Source organism: Pseudophryne corroboree, chromosome 2 (genome assembly GCF_028390025.1).
Source record: "Pseudophryne corroboree isolate aPseCor3 chromosome 2, aPseCor3.hap2, whole genome shotgun sequence".
NCBI classification, from domain to species: domain Eukaryota; kingdom Metazoa; phylum Chordata; class Amphibia; order Anura; family Myobatrachidae; genus Pseudophryne; species Pseudophryne corroboree.
This window is the reverse complement of record NC_086445.1, coordinates 408,018,726-408,041,494: the sequence shown is the minus strand read 5'-3', so window position 1 is coordinate 408,041,494 and position 22,769 is coordinate 408,018,726. Positions and strand designations below refer to the sequence as shown.

The 22,769-nt window shown below is 45.1% G+C and overlaps 1 long non-coding RNA gene across 1 annotated transcript; it reads left to right on the top strand.

The window, feature by feature from the left end:
• LOC135050842 (uncharacterized) lies at positions 1–22,084 on the top strand. Its single transcript, XR_010241867.1, has 3 exons — positions 1–148; positions 12,582–12,703; positions 20,389–22,084. It is a non-coding gene; the product is annotated as an uncharacterized LOC135050842 (long non-coding RNA).
• The last annotated feature ends 685 nt before the right edge of the window (positions 22,085–22,769 follow it).

Below are 22,769 nucleotides of genomic sequence, written 5' to 3'. Positions count from 1 at the left end.
ACAAAAAAAGGAGATGAAAGTTATATTAGTATCACTCTTCACATATATAAAGTTGGCCCAGAATTTTATAACATTCCTATCACATGTATGGCAGTGGGCACAAGTGGACAAGACCATTCAACTCTATATCTGAGGAAAAGTAACACAGGTTTGTTAATTATTCATTTTATGTATATATGAAGAAACTTCATTATCTGTGATGAAGGGATACAAATATTGTTGCATTTCAGAACTCAAAATAATATTTCTCAAAATAAGGGAAGTGTTTACATTTTTTTTTCAAAATAAATGGTTAAGTGTTATAATGGTAGCCCATAATTTATGAGGCAAAATGTAATTTAGGATTCTATTTTCCATTAAAGATAAAACAGGGTCAATAATATGAACTAGCTAAAATAAAGATTTCTGCATTGGCAAAAGATAAGTGTCTTTGTAACAAAAAGTGCCCTAACCAAGGGTTAAACTAGTGGTGTGCGGGTGGTGCCATCGCCCAGGGAGCGACACCATTGCTGCCTCATGGTATCTGCCTGTAGCTCTGCTGCAGAGCTGCCTGGCACACACCTTACAGCCTGTACAACTGTCTGTATCATCCTAAGCACTTCATGGTGCCAGTGGCAGAGCCGGCCCTAACCAATATGATGCCCTAGGCAAGATTTTGGCTGGTGCCCCCTAGCACCACCGCTGGTTCTGCCTCTGACCTTGTACCCCCTATATTTTAAATAGGAACAGTTTGCACATTTGGCGCACAGCCCAAAAAGGGGTGTGTTTTTGCTGGCAAGGGGCATGGCCACGCAATAACCCCAATTCCAATTACGCCACACAGTACTGCAACTTTATTCACATATGATCATGCAAAAGTGTCCATAATTCATATTACATCCCACAGTAGTATCACTTCACCTTATAAACGTTGCTCCTCCCAGTAGAGCCCCTTATTCACATTACATCACACTGAATTGCTCCTTATTCACATTACACCACACCCTATTGCTCTTTATTCACATTAGACGATACAGTAGTGCCCTTTCTATACGCAACGCCACATAGTAGAGCACCTTATACACATAATGCCACACATTAGTAATGCATTTACACACATTCCACACAGTAATGCTCGTTACACATGAGACACCTTATTAATGTCCTTATAAACATAATGCACCTTACACATTATGACAACCTTTATTAATGCCCTTTTACACATAATGTCCCTTACACATATGCTGCACATTATTAATGCCCTTATACACATAATGACACACATAGTGCCCCCTACACATTTTCTGCACATTATTAGTGCCCCTATACACATAATGACACACATACAGTAGTTCCCTGTTACACATATGCCGCACATTATTAATGCCCTTATACACATAATGACACACATAGTGCCCCTTACACATATGTTGCATATTATTAATGCATTTTTACATGACACACATAATGCTCCTTACACATATTCCGAACACTACTGCACAACCAACACACTCACATGCACACAGCACTCACACTGCCACTAACACTGTGACCTCTGCCTCTGCTTGGCTACAGATGTGTCCTCATAATTATTGCCTCAATGCTAACGTCGGGCACCTTTTTTTATGAAAATGCATCTCATTTGCATTGCTATGTGGCTAGGATGCACAAGCAGCTTCTGCTGATTAAAATGATATGCAGCATGCCTATATACTGTGTGAGACTGTGGCTGTATCTGCATATGAAATGCTACACACAGACTATAGGCATGCTACATATCATTTTAATCAGCAGAAGCTGCTGATGCCCCTGGGCATATCAAATGCCCTAGGCAATTGCCTAGTTTGCCTATACCTATGGCCGGCTCTGGCCAGTGGGCTCCATTGTCTCGATGTGATGTCATAATGCCAAGATGCAGTTAAAATGCCTGCTGTCGGGATCCCGGCATTCAGGATATTGACACCGGAATCCCGACAGCCAACATTATACTGGCGCACAGAATACCAACACTCTCCCCAATTTCCCACTCAGTTGGTGGGTCCATGCCACTGACCTAGTGGGAATAGAACATGTGGTGAGTGAAGCTCATAACCGGGCCCAAAGTGTGGCAAGTGCAGCAAACCTGCAAGGGGGCTGTTGGCCATGCTGCCAGGATTCTGGCAGATGAGATGCTGCTGTCGCTATACTGACTGCCGACATCCCGTCTGCAGGTATTTCATACCGGATCCCATTATATCATGGCAGAGGGTGGCAGTGTCGGACAGGGGCATGAAGGGCCCACCGGGGGAATACAGATATAGGGGCCCATACATAGGGGTGTGGCCAGCCTACAAAGGGAGTGTGGCCCGCCTCCACAGAGGCTTGAAATACACAATAGTTTAGTGCAGTGTAATGCAACATATCTACCATGTATAATACAAGTGCACAGTCTGGAACCTGATCCCTAGAGGAAGGAGTGGGCCCTCAGGCAGTGGGGCCTACCGGTGGTTTCCCCTGTACCCCTGTGGGCCAGTCCGGCCCTGGAGGGTGGCACAGTGCACTGCCTTGGTACTGGTTAAACAACTAGGAACTGAGAATACTGTGCAAGAGACAGAATAGATAATACATTCATAAACCAGGAAAACTCCGGACACAGATTGATTCTCTGTAATGTATTATAAAATGTTTAAAAATACTGTATCCTTTTCCTAAATATATGTCATTTATTTAACAATAGTCTAAAGTGACAAACTTTCTAGACTTTTGAGTTTTACATAATTTTGGTACATACAATATAGCCAGGAAAGGTCCAAATTATATAGACAAATGTCTTTGCTGCATGTTAGGTCATCATATCACTGAAAGGAAAACCATATACTTAAAAACATTTTTCGGTAAGTCCAAATAAATACCCATTTTCAGCTGTTATTATCACGCTACCCATAGAACCATTAATTAAATTAAATCTGGACATTTTAGGGATAGAGATCCTGGAAAATATGTATACATTATTCTTATGTGCACATGATGTGTTTGCTTACCTTCCCCACCCCTCAGACAATTCTTATTTAGATTCATAAGAATTATTACAAAAAGAATGATACCAAATTATAAAGACATTATTCATCCACATCCCAAATAACAATACGTAACAAAACTGTAACCCCTAAACCAGTGGTTTCCAAACTTTTTTGAATCACGGCGCCCTAGAATATCAGATTTTTTTTCACGGCACCCCTAGGCCAAAAATTTCTTATTGAGAAATTTAGTAAGAAATATTACATTAAGTAGATCGCGTTTATATGTCATCCTTAGGGTCAGTTGTGTGGTGAGGGGCAAGATTTGCTTCAGTTTGGCCACATTTATGACTGGCAGCCACCAGCACTGGTTTTGCCTATTATATTGACCATGAATAATTTGAAGTGGTCCAGGAACACAAACCCAGGGCACCCCTGCAAGTGTCCCGAGGTACCCCAGGGGTCCACGGCATAGCCAGATTAAGGGGGGAATGCAGGGCATACTGTACCCCGGGCCCCCCTTTGTCAGGGGGCCCCCCAGCCAGAGCACACTGACATCACCAGCTATCCCTCTTAAGCAGAAACAGAACCAGCAGCCAGAATGCGAGCAGTGCAGGAATATAATGTTTCATGAGCTACCGACAGAGCATTCTGACCAGAGGAGAGATGGGAGGGCGGAGAGAGCTGTAAGTGAAACAGGAATCCCAGCTTATCCTCCTCCCCGCCTGGGTGTATGAGTCCTGTGTAAACTGTTATACAACTAAACCATTTGGGTCTAGCGACAAAGACACACATAGAGTCCTCCTGAGTTCTGTCCCAGTGTGTAAGTAGAACAGAGGCTGCTGCTATTCTTGCATGTGATTGTTATGCACACCAGTGCCTGCAGGAATGTACTGGTGTCAGAACGGTTATGCACTCCAGTGCCTGCAGGAATGTACTGGTGTCTGAACGGATAGGTATGCAAAACAAATGAACTCACAGACAGACTGGGGAATATGACATTACGTACACAGAAGGTGATAGGGTAACAAAATACACACAAAGTGAACAGAGAAGCCCAGAGGCTAAGGAACTGGGTGTCTCCCTAGTATTAGTAATGCTCAGATGGGAAAAGCAAGATGTTGTGTTTTAATACGTAGAGAACCCGAAATGCTGTTGCTAAGGGCAACAGCAAAACCCTAAAGGGTTACCAAAGGGTGTGGCAGTAAACTCCTTGGTCAGAGATGGAATGATAGACACAAGGAGAGTCTCCACAATCCTAATTCTCACTTGCAGTGCACAGGTTCAGCTTACTGCCACTAAACTGACACCTGACACCTTGCACAGTGAGACAGGATTTAGGCAGGCAAGTCTTAGAATACAGCCGCAAACTTGCTAAGTTCACAGAGTAGTAAAAGAACCCCAGCAAGCTAAACGACTGACTCCAGTCTTACTGCTAGGTCTGGATTGGCAGAGTGTAGTACCAAATCCCCAGGCCTATTTGCAGTAAGCAACAACAAATACAAAGCTACACAGTACTGGCTAACTTTCAGGAACTGACTAACCAACAAAGATTCAGCAGCATCTGCTTAACCTGAGAAGAGGCCTTATAAAGCAGGTGCTGTCCACGCCCCACTCAGACCTCACAGACTGTGAGCACAAAAACCAGCACCGGATCCCCTGCCGTGCACAGAGCCTGTAACCACTGCACAGCAAAAGACCCGAACCGGAGTATCAGCTGCGCTCAGGTTACTCCACTAGCACTTGTCTCCCGGTTGCCATGACGACGTGGCAGCACAGGGCAGGAGACCCTAACAGTACCCCCCCTCTGACGAGGGGTCAAAGAACCCCTACCACCGGGTTTATCGGGGAACTGCGAGAAGAAAGAGCGTATCAGTCTGGGGGCATGAAGATCACAACTGCGCACCCACGACCGCTCCTCCGGGCCATACCCCTTCCAGTGCACCAAAAATGACAGCCGACCCCGAACCATCTTGGAGTCAAGAATCCTTTCAACAACAAACTCCCTCTGGCCACGTATCAGAAGAGGGGAAGGTCTTCCACTGGAAGAAGGATTACTAATCGCCCGTTTTAAAAGGGAACAATGAAATGTTTTATTGATACCCAAAGAACGGGGCAGATCTAACTGAAATGCCACCGGATTGATAACCCTGGTGATCTTATAAGGGCCGATGAACCGGGGGCCTAACTTATGAGATGGCTGTCTCAACTTCAAATTCTTGGTAGACAACCAGACGAAGTCTCCTAATTTGAAGCTGCAGGGTCTTTTCCGCTTATCAAAAACCCTTTTGGTCACTAATGACACAGACACAAGGGCTTTCTTCACTTTCCGCCAAATACCTCTAAGGACAGAAACCACAGAGGAACCACCAGGCGTGGAGTCCAGGGGGTCAAAAGAATTGGCCTTAGGATGATGCCCATACACACAAAGGAAGGGAAAGATCCCTGTAGCAGAGTGAGCCGCGTTGTTATAGGCAAACTCCGCCATGGACAGATGAGCAACCCAGTCAGTCTGACACTTGGAGACATAACACCTGAGGAACTGCTCCAAGGACTGGTTCACCCTTTCAGTCTGCCCATTAGACTGCGGATGGTAGCCTGACGACAAGCTGACAGAAATCTGGAGATCGGAACAAAATGCCCTCAAGAATTTGGCCACAAACTGGGATCCGCGGTCAGAGACCACATCAAGTGGCAACCCGTGGAGACGCACAACATGCAGCATAAATAATTCAGACAGGCGTCTGGCCGATGGCAGCCCAACCAGTGGAACGAAGTGCGCCATCTTCGAAAACCTGTCAACGACAACCCAGATGGCTGTCATCCCCGAGGATTTGGGCAAGTCCACCACAAAATCCATTGAAATGTGGGTCCATGGCTTAGATGGGATAGAGAGTGGATGTAATGGGCCAACAGGAACCCCTCTAGGAGTCTTATTTCGGGCACAGATGTCACATGCCCGAACCCACTGATCCACATCCTTAGCCACCCAGGCCCACCACACCGCCCTAGATAGCAACTCCCGAGTTCTGGCAATACCCGGGTGACCTGCCGACTTCTTGGCATGGAATTCCAGGAACACTCGCTGTCTTAACCTAGGAGGCACAAACAAAAGACCTACCGGAAGGTCTGGAGGAGCCTGCTCCTGTGCTCTAAGGACTAATGATAAGAGGTCCTGGGTAATGCTCACTTTAATACATGATGGGGACACAATGGGCAACGGCTCCTCGGTGGTCTCCTGGATTGGAGCAAAACTCCGCGAGAGCGCATCAGCCTTGATGTTTTTTGACCCAGGGCGATATGTTATCAAAAAATTAAAGCGAGCAAAAAACAAAGCCCATCGTGCCTGCCTGGCATTGAGACGCTTCGCTGACTCTAAATATGCCAGATTCTTATGGTCGGTGAGAATTGAGACCACAAACTTAGCCCCCTCAAGCCAGTGTCTCCACTCCTCGAGTGCATCCTTAATAGCCAACAATTCCCGGTTACCCACGTCATAATTCATCTCGGCAGGCGAAAATTTACGGGAAAAGTAAGCACAGGGATGAAGGCGATTATCAGACACTCCCATCTGAGAAAGCACTGCCCCAATACCCATCTCAGAGGCATCCACCTCCACCACAAAAGGACGCTCTGGATCTGGGTGTCGCAGCACCTTGGTCGATACAAATGCCCTTTTGAGACGGGCAAAAGCCGCTTTAGCCTCACAAGACCAGTGAGCAACATCCGCCCCTTTCTTAGTGAGTGCCACCAAGGGCGCCACTATAGACGAAAATCCAGCGATAAATCGTCTATAAAAATTCGCAAAGCCCAGGAAACGCTGAAGCGCCTTCAAACTAGTGGGCTGCACCCAATCCAGGACTGCCTGTACCTTGGAACCCTCCATTTGGAAACCTTCTGGGGAGATAATATATCCTAGAAATGCGATTTGCTGAACTTCAAATTCGCACTTCTCCAGCTTCGCCCCAAGCCGGTGGTCTCTGAGTTTCTGGAGGACTAAGCGTACATGCTTCCGATGTTCCTCCAGGGAATGGGAGAAGATTAGGATGTCATCTAAGTATACAACTAAGAATCTATCCAAATATTCCCTGAGCACATCATTCATGAAATCCTGGAAGACTGCCGTGGCATTACAGAGCCCAAAAGGCATCACCAAATATTCATAATGCCCTGAGTGGGTATTAAAGGCAGTCTTCCATTCATCCCCCTCTCTTATTCGGATTAGATTGTACGCACCGCGTAGGTCAATCTTAGAAAAAATGGTGGCAAGACGAAGCTGGTCAAACAAGACCGAAATGAGAGGCAGTGGGTATGAGTTTTTAATCGTGATACGGTTCAATTCCCTGAAGTCGATGCAGGGTCGCAACGAACCGTCCTTTTTACCCACGAAGAAGAACCCCGACCCAACTGGAGACTGTGAAGGTCTGATAAATCCCTTAGCCAAGTTCTCCTGAATGTACTCTGCCATAACCTGAGTCTCAGGACGTGACAGGGAGTACAACCTGCTCTTGGGAAGCTTAGCATTTGGCAACAAATCAATGGCACAGTCATAGGGGCGATGGGGAGGTAGTACCTCTGCAACTTTTTTGGAGAACACGTCCGCAAAATCTGCATAACACCCTGGCAATCCTGGCAAATTTAGCTGCGAGAGCCTCACTGGAAGGCTCAAGCAACTCCTGAAACAATCAGTACCCCAACTAAGAATCTCCCCAGAGACCCAGTCAAATTGAGGATTGTGGGCCCTTAACCAGGGTAACCCCAACACCAATGGGGCAAAAGTACAGACAGTCACATAAAAGGACAATTTTTCAGAGTGTGTGGCTCCAATAAACAAAGAAATCTGGCTAGTGCAAGAGGTCATTTTACCTTGGGATAATGGTTCCCCGTTTAACCCACAAATCTCAATTTCCGATGCCAAGGGTACTAAGGGAACAGAGTGTTTCAGGGCGAATTGGCGGTCCATAAAAACCCCGTCGGCCACACTGTCCACAAAGGCCTCAGTCTTGACAGTTTGACCGAGGATCTTCAAGGTCACCGGAATGATAAAAGTCTTCTTGGGAAATTCTGACTTCTGGCCTGACAGGATATTTCCCATCACCCTCAGGCCCTGAAGTTTTCCGGCTTTTCTGGGCAGGATACTACCACATGACCTTTATTCCCACAGTACAAACACAACCCCTGCTGTCTCCTCCGCGTCTTCTCACGCGAGGAGAGGCGGGTAGCCCCAATCTGCATAGGCTCCTCGGAAAATTCCTCAGAGTCTGAGGTTCCCTTGGGAAAGAAGGAAACCTCAGTCTCCCTTTCAAGCCTACGCTCTCTCAGCCGTCTATCCACCCGGATGGATAACTGCATGAGCTGATCCAAGCTATCAGGCAAGGGATATTGTACCAGTTGGTCCTTTATCTGGTTAGAAAGACCTCTTCGGTACTGGTGTCTCAGGGCTGGGTCATTCCACTGGGTATCATGGGCCAACCTCCGAAACTCCGTACAGTAAACCTCAACTGGCCTTCGCCCTTGCTTAAGGATCGAAATCTGAGCCTCGGCTGAGGCCGTCTTGTCAGGGTCATCATACAACATGCCCAGTGCCGTAAAAAAAGCATCAACACTTTTAAGCGACGGACAGTCAGGCTGCAACCCATATGCCCAGACCTGTGGGTCTCGTAGCAAGGAAATCACTATGCCCACCCGCTGAATCTCCGACCCAGAAGACTGAGGCCTAAGCCGGAAGTATAGCTTGCAGCTCTCCTTGAAACAAAAGAACTGCGAGCGATCTCCAGAAAAACGATCCGGGAGATTTACTTTCGGCTCCTTAACCCCTGAAGGTGCTGCTGCTGCGGGAGCTCCGCCAGCGGCCTGGGAGGTGTGCATTTTAATGGACAAATCATTAAATTGTCGAGTCAGGACCTGCACCTGATCGACCACCTGTTGCAACGTATTTTGAGGGGTATGCTCCATATTCCCACAAAATTTCAACAGGAGTATTAGGCTGCTGAATATGTTATGCACACCAGTGCCTGCAGGAATGTACTGGTGTCAGAACGGTTATGCACTCCAGTGCCTGCAGGAATGTACTGGTGTCTGAACGGATAGGTATGCAAAACAAATGAACTCACAGACAGACTGGGGAATATGACATTACGTACACAGAAGGTGATAGGGTAACAAAATACACACAAAGTGAACAGAGAAGCCCAGAGGCTAAGGAACTGGGTGTCTCCCTAGTATTAGTAATGCTCAGATGGGAAAAGCAAGATGTTGTGTTTTAATACGTAGAGAACCCGAAATGCTGTTGCTAAGGGCAACAGCAAAACCCTAAAGGGTTACCAACGGGTGTGGCAGTAAACTCCTTGGTCAGAGATGGAATGATAGACACAAGGAGAGTCTCCACAATCCTAATTCTCACTTGCAGTGCACAGGTTCAGCTTACTGCCACTAAACTGACACCTGACACCTTGCACAGTGAGACAGGATTTAGGCAGGCAAGTCTTAGAATACAGCCGCAAACTTGCTAAGTTCACAGAGTAGTAAAAGAACCCCAGCAAGCTAAACGACTGACTCCAGTCTTACTGCTAGGTCTGGATTGGCAGAGTGTAGTACCAAATCCCCAGGCCTATTTGCAGTAAGCAACAACAAATACAAAGCTACACAGTACTGGCCAACTTTCAGGAACTGACTAACCAACAAAGATTCAGCAGCATCTGCTTAACCTGAGAAGAGGCCTTATAAAGCAGGTGCTGTCCACGCCCCACTCAGACCTCACAGACTGTGAGCACAAAAACCAGCACCGGATCCCCTGCCGTGCACAGAGCCTGTAACCACTGCACAGCAAAAGACCCGAACCGGAGTATCAGCTGCGCTCAGGTTACTCCACTAGCACTTGTCTCCCGGTTGCCATGATGACGTGGCAGCACAGGGCAGGAGACCCTAACAGTGATAAGATAAATTATTTTATTTTTCTATGTGTATTTTAAGGTTAAGTTGTCCACTAAAAGAAAAGTTTATAAAATAGTTATCATTCAATTAGGTGGAACTATAAACAGTACCCAGGCATTATTAAACTATTATTTAAAACCAATATACACCATTGCTTTAAATTTAATGTACACAATTTATACCTCTCACCATCACCCATTCCAGGAGGGACAAAATGCTCTCTATCTGGACTTCCTTCTTAATTTATGATTGCAATCACCTGTGTTGAAGTATCTTTCTTATCAATTAAATAGTTCAACACAGGTGACGACAATCATATATTAAGTGTGAAGTCCATGTAGAGAGCATTTTGTCCCTCCTGGAATGGGACATGTTGGGAGGTATACACTATTTAATAGACATCCCCTACCTTCCATTGGGGCCCGCCTGTCTTAAGTGCCCCAGGCACCCCCAAGGCTTAATCCGGCCCTGATCCACGGCACACAGTTTGGGAACCTCTGCCCTAAACTATAAATGTAATTGGAAGTAAAAATAAAAAAATAAGTACTTGGTTATTTATGTCCTCAGATATTATAGTTTACAATTATTAAGAATTAAGGAGAATTTTCCAAGGTTAACGAGGATGGAAGAGATCAAATTGAATATTATACCAATCATTTTTTTGTACCTTTCTCAAACTATCTCATCTCTGCACGTGTCAAATGAGGTGTAATGTCCCAAACAGAAATTTATCTCAAATGTATTTGGTTACACAAATCTCATACAGTAGTAGGGTTAGTGCTTGGCATGGAGTTAGGGTTAGGCACTTCAGGGGGGTTAGCTGTAGCCGTGAACCCTCACTCAATTCTTAGCCCTAGCTGCCACCTCCTGTGATTAGGCATACCAGTCATCCCCCCCCTTCCCCACACTCTCTTTGCCCTCTCTGCCACCCTAGGTGGGTTAGGGGAGGGGGTAGGGGAGGGGTAAACTAATTACCCTGCCCCGTCGGCACTCCATAAGTCGGAATGTCGTGGTTGGTCATGTGACCGATGGCATCCCGACTGCCAGGATTTCCTATCACATCCGTTCTAGATCCTTATATCCTTTTGAAGCAATATTAAGTTTTATCCTAAAGAGAAAGGTAATATATATATGTTCTTTATAGTCTCCTATGCTCCCAAAACATAAATAGGGAAAGACATTTAGGCTGTGGACTCATTTAGGCAAGTGGACTCATGGTCAAACTTAACACATAGAATAGTTAAAGTATTAATGTCTACATTAATAAAAACAAAAAACAAAAAAACAAAGTAAATTCAAAGTAGTTCCTGGTAACAGTTATATTACATCCTCTTCTTCATTGTGTTGGAGAATATGGTGTCTATGTACTAAGCTTTGGAGAGAGATAAAGTGGACGAAGATAAACTACCAGCCAACCAGTTCCTTACTGTCACTTTTCAAACACAGCGCAAGATGCATCAAGCTGTAAAATGCAGACAAATCTCTAAAAATGCAGTTCCTGGAGGTTTGGCGGCTTACCACATATGCACCAAGCCCCGGAATGTGATAGGGTTCTGGGCTTGGATGTGGTGGGCAACGCCATCTTTAAATGGCATGGCCCAGTAGAAGATTATGGGTTTCTTTCACAATTCCCTGCTTGAAGAGATCCCTCCCAGCACCCCCTACGGCATGTGCATCACTAGACGCATGCGCAGATATGACTCCAGGTCATAAACCTGGAAGTCCTATCAGCGAAAGAGCTGTCCTTTGTGATTTTATTGAATCATACGGCATTAATAAATACTGTCATGCTTGCGAAGAGTGGCAGAATGCATCACAAGCAAAATTAAATGCTTGGTGTATCCCGCCCACAGGGTGGGATACATTGCGCCAGACTTCGCACTGACATCACAGTGGTACGCAATGCAATTAGTACTGGAAAGGACAGCTTTTCCTTTAAGAGCTGTCCATTGCGATGTCTCCCATCACTGCATTTCCAGGATTCGGCCCCGGGAGTCCATCTGTGCATGCGCAGAGTGATGCGACAGCCTCGGGGCATGCTGGGAGGGATCGGATGGTGTTATTCTCTCCCCCCCAACAATTTCAACCTTTACACAAGTCCTCTACTTACACCTCCAGAATATTTCTAGGATTAAGCCCTTTCTCAACATGTAAAACACCAATACCCTCATTCATGCACTTCCTTGGATAGCTTAATATAATCTACTCCTCTTGTCCTTCTGAACTGCAACCTTTCCCTACTTGTATATCCTTAACAGTGCTGCCTGACAGACTTTTCATTTTCCTATAATGCCATCAATCAGTCTTCCACTTCTTCCATCTAAAGCCTCATTTTGTAGACACTCCCTCATGCCAACTTTCCTCTGCCAATGACTGCAACCTCACCTTCTCCCTCATCCCCCTCTTTTCACTCTCACTCCAGGAGTATTAACTCTGGAATACCCTGCCATGCAACACTGAATCAGCCTCAATATATGCAAATGCAACAGTCCATATACCAAACTTTTACATAAAAGCTTTTAAAGGTAGCTGATAGCTGTCACTTAAATGTGTCTATACCAAGGCAGATAATTGGATATAATGAGAGAGTTTAGAAGGTTTGCTGTACCCCAAACTGCAGAAACATAGACAATGTAAAATATTTTTTTATTGTTACTATAATTTTTATTTCAGGCCAACCCCTTTGGGCGTTCATCATTCCTGTGTGCATTGTTGTTCTGTGTTTAATGGTGGTCTCTGCATACAGACACTTTAGAGTTGGTGTTACTCATGAATGTAATACAAGTGGCTTGAAGGTTTGTGATTTTATGTATGCTTTTATCATATGAAATGTATAGAAAGTTGTCATTTAGATAGTAATATCTAAAATAAGATATATAAGTAAGATATATACAGTAAGATATTCTGTAACTGCTATTTAGGACATTATTCAACAATTGTGTATTTCCTGTGATACAGTCAGGGCCGCCATCAGAAATTGTGGGGCCTGTGACTGACTAAATAGACAGGACCCCTCCTTCCCCCCAAAAAAATTATGTTGCACTACTCCACCTCTACGTGATGTCATACATTGTGACGTTACTTATAGGTGGACCGTTGCGGACCTACAGGAACGGGTAACAGAGAGCTGATGCGCAGGGAAGGCTTGTTTTAAGAAGTCCTCCCTGTGCATCAGCCTGCTGTTGATTCACAGACTGGTGCAGCTCTGCAGGTATTGACGGTAGTAGCCAGGGGTGGGCCCCCTCTCTGTAAGGGCCTGTGACACCATTGTATACTGGTGTATTTGGTTTACACTGTACACTAAGAAAAAGACAGTGACTATTAATCAGATCAGTGCTTTATTAACTGGACATACAGTATTCATTTTGTATTGTATAGTTGCAGTCATTTGCTGTACTGTATATTGAACAAACGTTTTGCATTAAATGCTGCCCAATGGTGATCTATTAGGTCTCTATAATGTATACTAATAAAAAGGGACACTTCATTGTATGCCGGTAGTAGGCGCAGTTGTATATGTGAATCCTATGCTTGTGTTGGTTTGTCAGGATTGTCACCTTCTTGCTGCTACTCTCATCTTCTCTGGCTATGGCGTGGGTGTGGAATGTGCAGATAGAAGACCGATGGATACTAGAGATGTGCGCCAGACCATTTTTGCTGGTTATGGTTATAATTCAGTAATTGGTTTTGGTTTTTAATTTGGTTTTGCCAAAACTGCCTCACGTGTTTTGTTTTTGGATCTGTATTATTTTTCAAAAATGTATAAAAACAGCTATAATCACATTATTTGGCCTTTTTTGTTCATACAGTATTATTAACCTCAATAATATTCATTTCCAGTCAATTTTGAACACCTCACAGCTAACAAAATTGTTCAGCAACATAGGCCAAAGCCTGGCTGGCTAAACTATGCAACAGAACAGCAACACAAACACATGGCAGTTATTTCTGTTGACATTTTTTTTGCAATTTGGTAATGTATTAGCACTAACCATTTCAAGTACTTTCAATAGAAAAGAGTCAAACACAGAAATTTACTAAGAATCGTGTAGAATTTCATTGCTCAGAAGTAGTAGTAGTTAACAAACAGCAAAGAAAAAAACCTTAAACCATGTGTAAAATAACAGACATGGATGACTCCTACACAGGTGTACATCATACTTACCGACATTCTGGCTGCTCTCTGCGGGAGAGAGCAGCCAGGTCGGCTCAGCGGGCGGGCAGGGGAGGCTGTGATGTAAAGGAGGGGGTGGCCGGAGGCGGGACGGGGGCGGAGCAAGGGCAGAACGGGGTGGAGCAAGGGCAGGGTCACAGTGACACCTCCTTTAAGCCACGTCCCCTCTGTAATGCCGCGATCACCGGCATTACACACTAAGTGGGCGGACGGGCAGGGGGGACCCCGCAAATCGGGAGACGTGCCTGCTTTTCCGGGGGGCCGGGAGGGTCCCACGATTTTCGGGAGCCTCCCGGCCATTCCGGGAGAGTAGGCAAGTATGGTGTACATGGCCCCAGCACATGCCTATTCCCAATTCCCAATCTGTACCTCCCTCCTGGGGGCACTGGGACACTGATGATTGCCACTCTGTGCTCCTTTAATGCCCAGATCTAGCAACCTTTTTGTTGAGCAGCTCTCCAAAATCTCCCCAATCATAAAAACAGGATTTTGTACCTTCTGGGTACAGTGCAGACTTATTTGGGACGCACAGTTAACTAAATTTCCCAAACCATAAAACCAGAGTTGAATAACTGCAGGATACAGTGCAGATCAGACACAGTGCAGGTCTGATACAGTGCAGGTCGGATAGAGTGTGCATTACAGAGCAGGTCGGATATAGTGTGGGTCATATACAGTGCAGGATACAGTGCAGGTAGGATACAGTGCGGGTTACAGTGCAAGTCGGATAGAGAGGACCTCGGATACAGTGCACGTTGTACACTGGCGGTTCTTGCCACGGGCAAGCGGAACTTTTGCCCGGGGTGCCGCCTTCCGGAGGGCGCCGGCGCCATCCGGAGGGCGCCGCACCAGGGCAAGATCCGCCACTGTGCCCCCCGTAGTGCCCTGCTGTGCCCCCCCGCTTTGAAGGGAACCAGACGCGTAGCGTCTAGTTTCCCTTCATGGAGAGGACCTTAGTTGTGCGGTGCGCGATGACGTCATCGCGCACCGCACAGCAAAGGTCCTCTCCATGAAGGGAAACTAGACGTTACGGTCTAGTTTCCCTTCGTCTAGAGGACCTTTGCTGTGCGATGCGCGATGACGTCATCGCGCACCGCACAGCATAGTGGCACAGACACTAGGGGTCATAATTGACCTCTAGTGTCTATGCTGTTCTATGGGAGAGACGCAATAACGTCTCTCCCATAGATCGAAGAGAACAGAAGAGAGGAGGAGAGGAGAAGAGCGCCGCCGCCGGCGGAGGGGGTCTGGATCAGGAACGGGGATGGTAAGTATACTTTTTATTTATTTTTATTTTTTCTTTCAGCGCGCTGACCACGCCCCCAATCGAAGCCACGCCCCCATATTTTGCCCGGGGCGCCACAAATCATAGAACCGGCCCTGGCGTTGTATATAGTGCAGGATACAGTGCGGGTCAGATACAGTGCTCATTGGATGCAGTGCAGGTCAGATACAGTGGAGGTTATAGTGCAGGTTGGATACAGTTGAAGAGACAGTGTGGGTCATATACAGAACAGGTTGGATACAATGCATGTCAGATACAGTACGGGTCGGACACTGTGCAAATCTAATACAGTGCAGATTGGATACACCAATAGTGCACGTACCATGACAGGGTGCCGAGGATGTCCTCAGTGCGAGGGTGACAGCAGTATCAATAGTGTGGGGATTCCGGCAGTGTTAGCAGCATGAGGATACTGGCGGTGTCCTCAGTGCGAGGGTGCTGGTGGTGTCGGCAGTGTGGGGGTGCTGTTAGTGTCCCCAGTGCAGGGGTGCCAACAGTGTCTTCAGTACAGCAGTGCTGGTGGCGTCAGCAGTGCTGGGATGTGGGCGGTGTCTGCTGTTCGCAGGTGCTGGCAGTGTCAGTAGTGTGGTGGGTGGCTGACATCTTCCGTGTGCTCTGCCCTGCTGTGTCCATTGAAATCTAAGTGAAAGCACTTGGCTGAGAGCCATGAGAGATGGCGCTCTCAGCCAATCAGCAGTTAGCCCATTGATTTTAATGGGACTTTGAAATTGGTGCGGAATCCAAAACCTGCAAGATCCGACACTGGGAAGATAACATTTTGCCTCATTTTGGGATCTGAGGTAGACGGACAGACCTGAGCCCTGTCTCGGATCTCCTCAGATCCAGTAAGTTCAGGTGGGCTCGTTTACTTTAAGAATTGGGCCCGCCCATCCCTACTGAATACTAAGGTGTTTAGCACATAATAAATAAGTGGAGTGCACAGGCGTAAACAATATAGGTGCAGTCAATAAGTGTTGAGTCAATAAGTATATATATTTATGCCAAATAATATATTAATACATGGAAACAACTGCACCGAGGTGAGACATGGATGTATTGTGAGTAATAACCAGTACTTATGAATGAGCAGTTACTACTGGGCTAACACGTGGCACAGAGCTACTGTATTCTCTTCAACAGCACACTGCAACATTTATATCAATGTGAGGATCAATGTATCACTGTATGAGAAGGCGATTACTATTTATGTTGCAATACATTGCTTCCTGTGTAGTGAAGGTGGATACATTAGCTGCAATATTTATTCCCAATCTGTAGAGAATAATATGATCCTGACCATTTCCAATACTATTTGAGGGGCACCGCGGTAAAATAATTTGTCTGTATAATAGGCATGGTTTCTTATACCCAAGTAAGCAGAGTACTCTAAAAAGCTGGCCATGCACCTAAAGATTTATTGCCAGATCTGGCTGGTTGGAACAAAAATCTGGTAATGGATGAGAGCAAATGACAATTGACCATTTGCTCCTAAATGGTGTAAAACTGACAAAAAAGGTCGTTCAGACAAATTAGTAAAATCAAATGAATTTAACCAAACCAATTTGTCTGAACATTTTTGTCTGTTTTCCAGTGTTTTGGAGCAAATTTTCAATTGTCATTTGCTCCCATCCATTACCAGATTTTCCTTCAACCAGCCAGATCTGGCAATAAATCTTTAGGTGTATGACCAGCTTACGATTCAAAGATCTATTAACTAACTACACATCTTGATATATGTCTATATCCTCCACCTGCATAATATAAGCAACAGTTTATATCACTGTCAGCCAGGGGCTGGCAGGCAACTTTCAGCTTGGGAGGCAAACACAAGCAAGTGGCCCTGGCTTTTCTACTATCAAATTGTGTTGAAAATATTAAGAAAACTAAAATCTTGCAGGAAAGGTTAATCTAATGTGGGTGTGGTTTAAGTAGTACCTCAGATATGAACGCAGTGGGGTATCATGTGACCGTGGCTGTCCAACAACAGTCAAAGTAGGAACCCAGCCACAGCTACAGCAGCTCAACCACTGGACCACCAGGGCCCTTTTGCAGTATGAAGTGGCGGCCCAAGGCAGTCAACAATAAAGCAGACTGGGGGCACAGGGTACCCTGCCTCCTAGCCAGCCTGCCACAGCTGTCAGCAGATGACAATTGTTCGCACATCTATAATCCATACTGAATTAGGCCCTGTATACACACACATACATATACTGTACATATATATATATATATATATACATGCGCACACACGCACACACACACACACACACACACACACATATATATACACATATACACACACACATATATATACCCAGGAGGAACTCACCACATCCATTGTCATGTTTCATGGATCTGTTGGTACTGTGGTGGGCCTGCAGTTGGATGCTGCTCTATGAAAGAGCCCTCTGTCATAGTTTCACCGGCAAGAGCTAATTTTCCTGCTTGTCTAACGTATGATCTGCTCCTTGGTGGTGGCAGAAGGAGACATTGGAACAGGGGCGTATTAAGAGTGGAGGGGGACTGAATGCAGTCTCCGTCTGGCCCCCCACTTCTCTCTAGCTGGCAGCACAGTGATTTTCCTACTGCACATATGCAAAACACCATGTAAATAGCTGCTGCACCATCTTTCTGGTGACTTGTGCAGCGCTGCTGTCACTGACGCAGTACTGTGGATGGGTAAGTATTCAAGAAATGGGTGTAGGTTATGCGGTGTGGGTCCCCCTGCACCAGGAGCCCATGTGCACTGCATATCTTGAACCTATTATAGATATGCCACTGCATGGAAGGGCCAAAGCAACATCATGTGTTGCAACGTTGGCACTGCAGGAGGGATCACAGGACTGGACCAAGTGACAGGGTAACTGAAGGGGAGGGGGGTTGGTGCTGCCAGTTAATTATTTTTTTATTTAATTGGCAGACGGATAATGTAAAAAATGTTGACATACTGTGGTCGCTGATTTTTGTTCCACTGATCCTCGGGGCCCCTTGAACCTTGGGGCCTGGTATAGTTGTCACCTTTGTTCCACCCTGTCGCCAGGCCTGCATACACCTCATTGTATAAACTTTTTTCAGGCAGACATAACTAACTGATAGACATGACACCAAAAATGTTCTGCACGACAGTATGGAACCTTCTTATATAGACAATAAATTATTCTCAAAGAAAGAGGCTTGATTCTTAAAAGAAAAAAATACTGATAAAGAATGTATGAGGTGCTAGTGTTTCTATAAATCAAACAACTTGAGCCTTGATATGAATATTATACTTTACTCATAAAACATAAAAAAATACACATTAGTACACTAAATACATATAAAATGTTTTATAATATAACAGAATAAAAAACAAAACAGAATACACAGAATTATATGTAAATCAAAAGATCTAGTGACGTCAGACTAGGATATATGGGTTGGGTTTGAATTTCCAGCGGTCGGGATGACGTCGGACAGTTCCCGACAGAGGGCACCCCGATGCTCAGAATACAGATCGATCCCAGTAAGTATCTTAACCCTAATCCTACACCAAACTATAACCCAACTCTCCCACAGCCTAACCCTAACCGTCCCCCTCCTGCAGCCTAACCTTAAGCATCCTCTCCCGCAGGCTAAAGGTGCATACACAAGGTAAGATTTTGGCTATCTTCGATATGGACTAAGCGATATTGACTATGCGTGCTTGCGATATTGGCTATGTGCAATTTGACTAAGTGTCAATTTTGACTATACTTTGTACTAGAAAGTCAAAATTGACTTGCCTGCATAGTCTATCTAACCTTGCAATATTGACCCTGCGGGACCGTGCATTGGTAGAGCAAGGTGGCTAACACCTTGCGATTTACGCTAACTTTCCTTGTGATTTTGATTATATAGTCAAAATCGCAAGGATAAATCTAACATGTGTACACACCTTAACCCTGACTCTCCCCAAGTTCCTAAGTCTAACCCTTAAAGTAACTCTAAACCTAATATTCACCATAAGCATCCGTCAGCATTGTGTGCATCAGGATTATATCCCAGAAATACATAGCAGCAGTTTTTGATCAGCAGCAAAAAAAAAAAAAAAAAAAAAAATACAGATAAATTAGGTGTCCAAAGGAATCAATAATTTGCCTCTGAAAATATGGTATGTTTGATGTTTGGCAATTCCAGAGAAATTATGTGATAGGAGCTGATTAGAATGCACAAAGTTAGAGTTACCATATTATCCCTTTTACCTGGGACGCTCATGGTTTACACAGGTTCTGTGGCTGGCTGACTTCAAGCCTACATTTAAGCTGGTTTTAATCAGCCACAGAACCTGTGTTTTCCATGAGCGTCCCAGGTAAAAGGGATAAAATGGTCACTCTAACAAAGTGGATCTGCAGATTAGTCTTACCTACAGTGCTTTTGATTGTCTGTTCTTTGGAGGTGTCCAGAAATGTGTATCCAAAATGCTAGCATTGTTGCAAAGTAGATTAGTTTTTTCTCCTTTACAGGTTTCCAATCACTGAAACCTGAAATGAGGGACCCAGTGTCTGTAGACAGTCCTGAAATTGGAGACCCAGTGTCTGTAGACAGTCCTGAAATGAGGGACCCAGTGTCTGTAGACAGTCCTGAAATGAGGGACCCAGTGTCTGTAGACAGTTTTGAAATGAGGGACCCAGTGTCTGTAGACAGTCCTGAAATGAGGGACCCAGTGTCTGTAGACAGGCCTTTGTTTATAACAGTCCACAGCTCATTGTTCAGTTAATATTCACCTTTTTAAGATGTATATCAAAGGATTGTGTAGTTCATCTGGTATGAATCCAATTGGTTTAAAAAAATTGAGGACTTGATGCCTTGACATGTTTCTCCTGGTTTCATCAGACACAAAAATGCTTAAAATAAACTGTAAAAGCTGTGGGGAACTCTCGATACATAAGATAGAACAATGACAGTTGTTGGTGGTGGGGAAAGTGTGTGATACTATTGTAAGACAGCAGCATTATTAGCTACCAATATTAAAGCAACCATCGGCAAATTACATTTTTGTGCAGCTTCTGATGGTGTGGTATGGCTGCAATGAGGAGAGACAGGTGGACACACATTTACTGCTGCATCCGCCTAGATCACCAATGAGGAGCAGAGATGGAAACATCAACGACAGTTGTACTATCTGATTTCAGCATCTGAACAGAGATGGTATTCCAGTAGATCTTTGACAGAACCCTGTCCATGGACTGAAGACATTGTGTTGCTCACTGCCTTCACACATTTCTGTTTATATTAAATTGTTATTAAAAAATAATAAATGCCCGGGCTAATGTAGCATCCAGCTCTATCTGTGTTTGCATTAAGGAGAACACCTATAAGCTTTTCTATAGATGCTATTACGTTCCGTCTTGGCTAAACTAAATGAACACTGAGATCTCTGACCTCTGTTGGAGATGTGGTTCCGGCACTACATCATTTCTGCATATATGGTGTAGTAGCTGCCCACGACTGATCCGCTTCTGGACTGACATTAACACCCTTTGTCACTTCCATAACCGGTTTGACTGTAGCTCTCAATCCCAAATACTTCCTGTTACCTCTTAGTTTCCCGGGCTCCACATATCCAAAACATGAGCTGTTCAGACACATATTATCAGCGGTGACCTGTCAGCAGCATACTGAAAGTGTGAGTAATTTCCTACTACTTAACTGATTATATTGTAGCTAAGATTTGGCACTCTTATATACTGGAACATAACTAGCATTCTGGGGCATATTCAGTATGAATCGCAAGTAGCGATTCATATGGAATTTTTGCTGAGGGGCCGCGGGCGCATGCGCAGCAGGCCCCACTGCACATGCGCCCGCAATTTCTGCGGGGGGCCGCAGAAATTATGATTGCCTCTGCCTGTCAATCAGGCAGAGGCGGTTGCGGGGCGAGAAGGGGATGGCAATGCTCCATTTTCTGGGCGGAAATGGAACGTTGCGGGGGCGTGCCAGCCTAACCGGTGGGCTGGTATGCACGAACAGGGGTGTGTCGGGGGTGCGGCTGCGTGACATCACACACAGCCACTGTGACAACAAAAATGGCACTGGGACTCCTGCGACCGCAGCTAAGCTGCGCCGGCAGGAGTCATCCTTAATTTCTGCTAACAAGCAGAAATTGCATGCTGTTCGCAATTTCTGCTTGAAGCAAGGGGGGAGGTACCGGTCAGCATGCTGGGCAGCCTTGCCCAGTACTGGGTGGCCCCAGCATGCGTGCTAATGGTTAGCAAATTTTGCTGATTAGCAGAATTTGCTAACCTCACTGGATTGGCCCCTCTATATGGATCCTCCAAAAACATTTTTCAAACTTCGCAGTCGTGGACTTCATTTCAATATTCATCCAGAGCCCTTCTGACATTCTTGGTTCCCTTTCTTATATTTTGACTCCTCCCATCACACACGTATTTGCTTTTGAACTAACACTGAACCCCGTTGAGTAACCTTCTTCCCAAAACTGTCCTCCCCTCTTCCCTCTCTTTGCAAGTGGCCAGCCTGCTCCTCATTTCTTTATCTCTTTCTTACTAGGTCTGTCCTTTTATCTCATTCTCATACACTATTGTTAAAAGTGGGTTGAGCAAATATTTTTTGCAGCTAGTCCATGGATAGTCATAACATTGTTTTCCAGTTTGATCTGCTGTTACACTGGTACTCTAAGGCTCATACAATTAAATGTTATGTACATATACTGTGATTTTATCTACTGTTTTTCTCTTTGCTATTGTGCATTATTTTTGTATTGTCTCCTCTTCCTTGAATAAAATTTTACATTAAAAAACAAAAAGAATAAATGCCACAGTTGTACATTAATTTTCTGTAACTTTATGAAATCACCAGATCAAATCCCTACCTGAAGAAAAGAAAAGTTCTGTTCATTGTTTAGAACACAGGTATTCAACAAATGTCACAAATTATGTTATTGTGCCATAAACTAGAAGAAATACAATTAATTACATATTTTATTATTATAGTTTTTTTTTTTTTTTTATAAATCATTTGGGAATGGTCTTTCCTAATGCAGTCCAAAAATCAATGTGGATAAACAGTAAGTACTATACAAACTACATGCCCCCCCCTCCCCCTTCCCTCCCAATACTAACATGCAGAGGCTGGCTGGTAAGGGAAGCAGGGTGCCATCTGCCCACTGGGCCAGTAAAATGTAAGTGATCCAGGGCCACCTGGCTGCGGGAGGCAAACAGAGGTCCAACTGCTTCTGACTGCTCTGAGCTAGAACGTTTAATCCCCCTACCTGGCTGCTGAACAGCAGGGACTATCAAAATGGCTGCCCCCACAGCAGGCTATTAGAATATGGCCACCGCTGACCAATGGGGAGCCAGGTGTCTTTTCCCAGGGCCCTATGGGCTGGAGAGTGTATAAAGGGGTCAGTAGAGGCCAGTACTGT